We start from the raw sequence: 8,305 nt of genomic DNA, 5'->3' as shown, positions 1-8,305 counted from the left end.
CAGTCACATTTTTCTTTGGTCTTCTCCTTCTTTTCTTATGGATCCATCTCGTCCTCAAGTAACTCTTGAAGTTTTTGAATCTCTCTTGTACAAAAGCTTCAAAGACATTTCTCTTGGCCGACTCATCATGAATATGGAACATACTCTGTAATTTGCGCAAACATCCACGTTAGGCAAGAAAAAAAACCGCGAATCGGGGCAGCACCGCTGCAGCACCCAGGCTGTTGCCTAGGCAGCTGCAGCAACCCAGGCAGCAGCCCAGGCTGCTGCCTAGGTAGCTGCAGCAGCCCAGGCTACTGCCCAGGCAGCTGCACAGGCAGCTTAACCAGCCCAGGCTGATGCCCGGGCAGTTGCCGGCTACAGCCCTCGAGTTAGGCTCGTGGGTTGTTTTTGCAATTTTTTTTTTTAATTTCTTTTCCCTAAATATATATTAATTAATAATAATAGTTTTAGTGACCTATTTTAATATACACATCCCGTGAGCAGGTTATGCGCTAGGTTCGTAAATAATCATACTTACCATTGTATCGTCCCAAAATGTTTGAAGCAACTCGTGAGGTATATCGGCGAACTAAAGTGTGATTGGTATTTTACGAGTTAGAATGCCAACTTGACTAGAAAATTTGTCGTGCCATTGGCCAGTAGGTTGACCTAACTCATCAAACTCAAGCACCATAGGAACCCCGGGTTTCTTGAAAGCTTTCGTTGCACCCCTACTCCTTTTGTTCACTGGTGCCTTTACCCCTCCTCCACCACTGGTGGTTTTCACTTGGATTTGCATTTGAGTTTCACAATGTGAATCACTTAAAAACTTGGAAACCACATTATCCTTAATAGGTGGGGCAGTTTCAGTTATACGCTCATATTCATCAAGCTTATGTTGGAACTCGTCATAAGCTTGGTCTTCCGGTTCCCCCATATCCGTATCCTTATTAATATCATACAACTCGTCATCATCTTCATCATCCATATCCTCATCAGAATGAAGGTTCTCATCAGAATCCATGATATGTGCACACCTACAGTAAACAAGCAAAGCATGTTGTTAGTCATCAGTAATGGCAAGCAATAAAATCCGAGGCATGAAAAAAGACAAACACTTACCCAACTTCTTTGGTTTCATAACAAATTCACATATAATCCTCTTAACAATTCATATTTTTAGTGTATATTACATGCTTACACGTTGAAAATGAAAAAAATAAAACACTTCCTGATATAAACAAGGTTGTCGGAGCAAAAGATATTTAGTAAATAAAACATGCATCAATAAAAGTACCTCATTCGTGTATTCCCTCATTGTGGTCAGATCGAATATAAGTAGCTCATCATCTACATCAGTTGCTACATCAAGTGTAGGGGCAGTGAAATGGGGAGAATCATCAAATGCATCATATTCTTCCTCATCCTCAACCTCTCCAACCCCTAAAATTCTCCTTTTGCCAGCAAGGACGATGGATAGAGATGGCAATGGATCAGATTTGGATCAGGTGAAGCTTCACCCGCATCCATCCATTATCCTAATTGCTCCATCCACATCCATCCGTCATCCACTTCACCCATCATCCATATCCGTCCGTCCATCATCCGCGGATGAAATGGGTGGAGCGGATGACAAATGGATGAGTACTAAAATGAAAACAAACTCAGATAAACTTTAATTTTCGGTTATTTATATAATAATTTTTTAAATTTATTAATAAAAAAGAAACAATAATAACATATTGTTTGAAAAATTAATTTGCAACAAAAAAAAAGACAAGTAATTTGCTTGCACATTCTATATTTTATTAGTAAAATTCTTTGATTAAAAATTTAATATATGTTAAACGGATGGGTGGATGGTTAGCGGGTGAAAAAAAAAATATCATCCACATCCGATCCGATCCATCATCCGCTTCATCCGTCACCCGCTTCTCATCCATTTAATTCGGGTTTTCGTCCATTTATTTTAAGCGGGTGGATCGGGTTAGCGGATATCCACTTAATATTGCCATCTCTAACGATGGACCATTTTGGATCGGACGGGTCAGTTACATAGAACACTTGCTTAGCTTGAGATGCAAGGATGAATGGTTCAAGACTATCCCGCAAGTGGCCAAGATCTACAAGAGTGAAGTCATCATTTCTCACGTTGCACCTATTATTATTGACCCATTTACACTTGAATAGACCAACCTTAAAGTCACGCTAATCTAGTTCCATATTTCCTAAATTCGTCCATAGTATGATAATAGTGCGTCAACTGGTGATGTATCCTTCGCACTTGCAAACTCTCTTGATGAAGCCACAAGAGTGACACCACTATTTTGAGTCAATGAAGATTTTTGATCCCGACTCTCAGTCCAAAATGTGTACCCATTTATGTCATATCCCTCAAATGAATGAACATCTTCCTTTGGACCATAAGCCAGCTACTTTATTGTATCAGACACAGTCTCATCCAATTGACACATCACACGATCATGGAACCATTTCACAAACATCTTTTTATGCAACTGCATTAGTGCTCTTTCCCCGTTTGATGGATATTCAACACGCAAACTATCCATGTGCTCTTCTAAATATGGGTGAACCTCCGCAATATGATGAAGCACAAATAGGTGAGCTTGCATGATTTGATCTCGAGCAGCCCAAATCCTTTTTTACCCAATTGTGCCATGACCATTAAGTCTCCCTTCATGTCGGGAAGTGGGAAGCCCAATAGGTTCGGCAACGACAACATACTCTGCCACGAAATTCCCAATCTCCTCGGACACAATTCCTTGTATCATACTGCCTTTCGGATGGGCTGGATTTCTTACTTTATCTTGCAGTGTACCCATGTGGCGTTCAAACGGGTAGCACCACCTCATAAAGACTGGACCACACAACTTAATCTCACGAACCAAATGCAGAATCAAATGCACCATTATGTCAAAAAGTGACGGTGGGAAAAACATCTCAAATTTGCACAACGTTACCACAACATTCGCCTGGAGAGCATCAAGTGTAAAGGGATCAAGAACTTTGCTGCAAATAGTATTGAAAAACCCATAGAGGCTTTGGTAAAATACCACGAACTGAAATCGGTAGGAATACTTTCATCATCATGTGACAATCATGGGATTTCATACTTGTCAACTTCAATTAAACATTTAAGGAAACAAACCTTTTCATGTTTGACGAGAACCCATATGGAAGCTTAATGTCATACAAACAAGCATAAAACCTTCGTTTTTCTTCCTTTGATAATGTGTAGCAAGCTGGAGGTAAATACACCTTTTGGTTCTTTCCTTTTTCATCACGTTTCTTCTTTGCGATACCCGTGGCCTTTTCCTTGCGCTTCCCCTTACGGGTTTTACCACCATCTTCGTTTCCTTTTTCCTTAACCTTCGCAATCCCTACCTTAGCTTGAACCCACAACTCCGGACGAACACTACACACTTGCAAATCTAACCGTGCACTATTTCCATCCTTCGTTTTTCCAGGAATGTTCATCATTGTCCCAATAATTGCATAGCAAACATTCTTCTCTATATGCATCACACTGAGACAATGTCTAACATCATGTTCTTTCCAGTACTCAAGCTTCCAAAAGATTGATTCCTTTTTTAAAGAGAGCATGTGGGTCAATTAGTTTCGTTGTTTTACCAAAAACACATGGAATACCCTTCACTCTTGCATAAACCTCCTTTCCACTCAATGGCCTAGGCGCAACCCCTTCTTCAACTTTCCCATCGAAGGCCTTTTTCTGCTTACGATACAGGTGATCGCGCCTAAGAAATCTTCGGGTCCTCACGTACACATCTTTGCCATAGTGCTCAAGGTACACGTTTGGTGTGTCATCAATACAAATGGGACATGATTTATGCCCTTTGTTCTTGTACCCGGACAGATTGCCATATGCGGGAAAATCATTGATGGTCCACATAAGGGCAACACGCAAAAGAAACATCTCGTTCTTATGGGCATCATAAACGGTAACACCTTCATCCCACATCTTTCTCAAATCATCAATAAGGGGCTTAAGATAAACATCAATGTCGTTTCCAGGTTGCCTTGGCCCCGTTATCAAAAGTGAAAGCGTTATTTATTTTCGTTTCATACACAACCATGGAGGCAAGTTGTAAATCACTAAAAGTATCGGCCATGTGCTATGTTTAGTACTAAGAGTGCCAAATGGATTCATACCGTCCGTGCACAACCCAAGTCTTAAATTTCTGACTTCACCACCAAATGCCCTAAACTTCATATCGATGTTCTTCCACTATGGAGAGTCAGCATGATGCTTCAAAAAACCATTTTTCTTTCTTCCCTCAGCATGCCATCTTAGGTTCTTAGCGTCTTTTGGTATTGAAAATAAACGCTTTAACCTTGGAATAATAGGAAGATACCACAACAGCTTGGCAGGAGGTCCTTTCATACCAGCATTGCAACTTGATCGCTTGTAACGCGACTTACCGCAACGTGGACATTCCTCCAACTCTTCATATTCATTTCGATACAGAACACAATCATTAGGACATGCATGTATCTTCTTATACTCCAAACTAAATGGACACATTAGTTTCTTTGCATAATAATAGGAATTAGGAAGTTCATTCCCATCTGGCAACATATCACATAGCGCAGTCAACAAAGAAGTGAAACTAGTGTCACTCCAATTATGCTTAGACTTAATGTTAAATAGTGTAAGCAGCACGGCTGAGAGTTTTGTGTATTTTTTGGACCCAGGATACAAAGGCTTTTTGACAGCCTCTGATAATGACTCAAATACATCAGGTCGGTCACCAAATTCACCTTCAACATCACGCATCATCTCATCCAAGTGATTACCACCACCATCCTCGGTGTCATCCCCTTCACCACCATCATCACTCCCATTTTCTTCTTCAACATGAATCTCGGCACTTTCAACATGCGTCTCATTGCCAACAACATTCTCCCTATACGATCCCTTTTCACCATGCCAAACCCAAACATGATATTGAGGCCTAAACCCATGACATTGTACATGAGCCATGATGGTATAAACACTATTGACCCTTGTGACATTATTACAATTGACACAAGGACAATAAAGGTAATTGACACCCGTTCTAAGCTGATACTGTGAAGAACTCTTGCAGAACTCTTGAACCCCATTAAAAAATTCCAATGTATCACGTCTACCATACATCCAACCACGATCCATTGACGCTTTAAATTGCCTTTAAACATACCAACACATTTCAAACAATGTATAAATGTAACATATATTATGTCAATCAAAGTACATAGCATATATATCATCCATATATCGTAAAAATGAATGCTCCCAGAAGGACCTTATCACTCCAACCTGACCCATCCTTGAACGTCTAATCTCACTAGTGAATGTATTTCAACTTTTTAATTTTAAGGAAAATCCGGTAGCATTTCCCCCCAGTTCTCCAAGTACACAATGTAGGTAATAACTTACCTACATAAGTACCCAAAGAACATGGTGAGAAAATGAGAAGCCCGGATATTCCTTAAAATCGAAAAAGAGACATACATTCACTACCTAAGTGAGATTAAACGTCTAAGAACAGTCCCAACTGAGAACTATTCAAGACTTTCTCCTATTGAGAAAGACTCGAACGGGTATCTAGGCAAACAAGTTCATTCATTTAAATAGTGCTAATAATTAAATTAACGTGCATACAATCAATATAGAAATCCATTATATTCATACATTGCAATTTACTAACCACATTTAATTTAACAAACTAAAATGTTAACTAATATATATTCTATTAAAAAATTTCACTTTAAAACTACTCAAATTCAAACAATATATATACATATATATATCATTTAAACAATTAAATTAACAATAAACATTATCTAATATACAAACAAATGATAAAACAATTAAAATAAAATTGAGTTAACTACTTGAAACCCTAATTAAAAATTTTGGAATAAACAAACAATTGATAAATTAATACATATGAAACTTAAATTTAGCAAAACTCACCCTAAATTGAGAGTGAGAAAGAGAAACATTGAGGGATGAGGAAGAGTTGTGGTGTGTGTTGGGCTCGGTTCACCACCACCCAACGCAACCAATCCAAGAACACCACCAGCAACTAGGAGCAGCAACCACCACATGCAATTAACCCATCCACGAGCAGCCTCGAGCAGGACCCACAACCCACGAACCCACACTCTAGCAACACCCCAAACAACCTCAAAACATCACCCACGCGCGAGCTGCACCCACAAACACCCTCAAAAGCAAGTGAATAGAGTGGCGGTGGTGGTGGCCGGAAAAGCGAGATGAAGTGAGAAGAGAGGGTAAGGAGAGACAGAGAGGAGGAGTGAAGGCAGGAATTGAAATTTTGGGCAAATTGATTAAGTGATGTGTTAGTTGAGACGATTAATACAAGAGGGGGGGTGAATTGTATAGAGTTCCTAATGACTAATTTTTGCAGATAAATAATAATGTGTATAGGAACTTAATAAAACACACAGATTTTACGAGGAAACCTTCCAGGGCCCAACTGGAAGTAAAATCTCGACCCTACCTAAGGGATTTCAAACACAAAACACTTCACTATAATAGGGCAAACACCAAGTTACAACCTATTAGACACAAACCTTTATTTCACAAGTACCTCATTGGACTTGCTACTTGATAGGACCCTTTCCTACCCAATCTAAGTACCACACTTAGATTCACTCATACCACCAAAGTACTACACGTACTACTAAAGCACAACTACTCGTACCACCCCAGTACAAAACTCACAGCCTCACCTTGAAGCTAACACAAAATTGTATGTAACACAAACTATAAAATCACCCAAATAACCCAACCAATACAAATATAAGACACCTAGTATGATAGGTAAGTAATGCACGAAATCCGAAACTAATATGATAAGTTAGAAGCTTGGTAAACTTACTCAATTAAAGCACTGTGATTTCTCCACGCATAAACTCACAAAAACCTAAATCATTTTTCTCTCGACTATTTATACAAGTAACACTCGTATAGAAAGTAGGTTTTCTAAAAAGATAAATATGTTCAATTAACTTATCTTTTAAACACGGTGTTAGCAAATCAAGTGGAAAAAAATCTTTTCCGAAAAAAAGTTTAAAAATATATTTATTAAGAAGACTTATCTTTTTAACAAACTGACTTTAGAGAAAATAACCTTTGTAGAAAATATTTTCCTAAAATCTATCTTTTATTATTTTCCATATTTATTTTATTTACCAAGCAAACTTATCACATTTCTAATAAATTTCGTGCACTAACCTACTTACCATATTAACAATAATTTCTAAGATAAAACCTTAACTATTATTGATGCGCCATACTTTCATCAGGTAAATTACTTGGGCTCCAAGCATATCAAGTTCCACCAAAGAACTTAACTGCTAGTCTTCAAGTTCCTGTTAGGGAACTTAGTTCTTGTTAGAGCCTTGTACAACCAGTCTTTCTTTATTTCTGACAATAATACCATGCTCATCCAGCTTGTTCCTAAACACCCACTTTAAGCCTATTATCTTCTCATCTTTGGGTCTAGGTTCCAGATGCCATACTTTGTTTCTTTCAAACTCATTGAGTTCAGCTTGCATAGCATTAATCCAGTATGCGTCAGTTAAAGCTTCAACATGATTCTTAGGTTCCATAGAAGAAAGGAATGCATATAATGCACAGAAGTTCCTAAGCTGAGATCTAGTCTGAGTTCCTTTTGTAATATCACTCATGATTGCATCTACAGGATGTGAATTCTGATGTTTCCATCGTTTAGGTGTAAAGTCCTTCACTGGATACAATCTTTCCTGATCATTGTTGATTGGTTCTTCTGTAGGAACATGTTCTTGAGCCTCAGTTGGAACCTCAACAGGATTCTCCTCATTCTGATTTTGATTTCTTTCTTGAGCAGGAGTTCCTTGAGCATTCTCCGTTTCTAGTTATTCATTTGCTTCCAGATTCGTTTGCTCGCCAATTTCTACTTGCCGCTTCTGCAATGATGTTGATTTTTCATCTGGATCTGTCTTGCGGACAAGTCCAATTTCGAAGTCATTATCACACTCCTGTACATCATTTAGAGATTGTTCAGTTTCATCAAATATAATATGTACAGATTCCTCAACACACATTGTCCTTTTATTATAAACTCTATATGCTTTACTATTAGAGGCATATCCTAGGAATACAGCCTCATCACCACGTTCATCAAACTTTCCCAAGTTCCTTTTACCATTGTTATGAACAAAACATTTACAACCAAAAGATCTAAAGTAAGAAATATTAGGTTTTATCCCTTTGATTAACTCATAAGGA

The sequence above is a fragment of the Chenopodium quinoa genome, unplaced genomic scaffold (assembly GCF_001683475.1).
Source record: "Chenopodium quinoa cultivar QQ74 unplaced genomic scaffold, ASM168347v1, whole genome shotgun sequence".
NCBI lineage: Eukaryota > Viridiplantae > Streptophyta > Magnoliopsida > Caryophyllales > Amaranthaceae > Chenopodium > Chenopodium quinoa.
The sequence above is the reverse complement of the archived record's forward strand: the minus strand, read 5'-3'. Positions refer to the sequence as shown.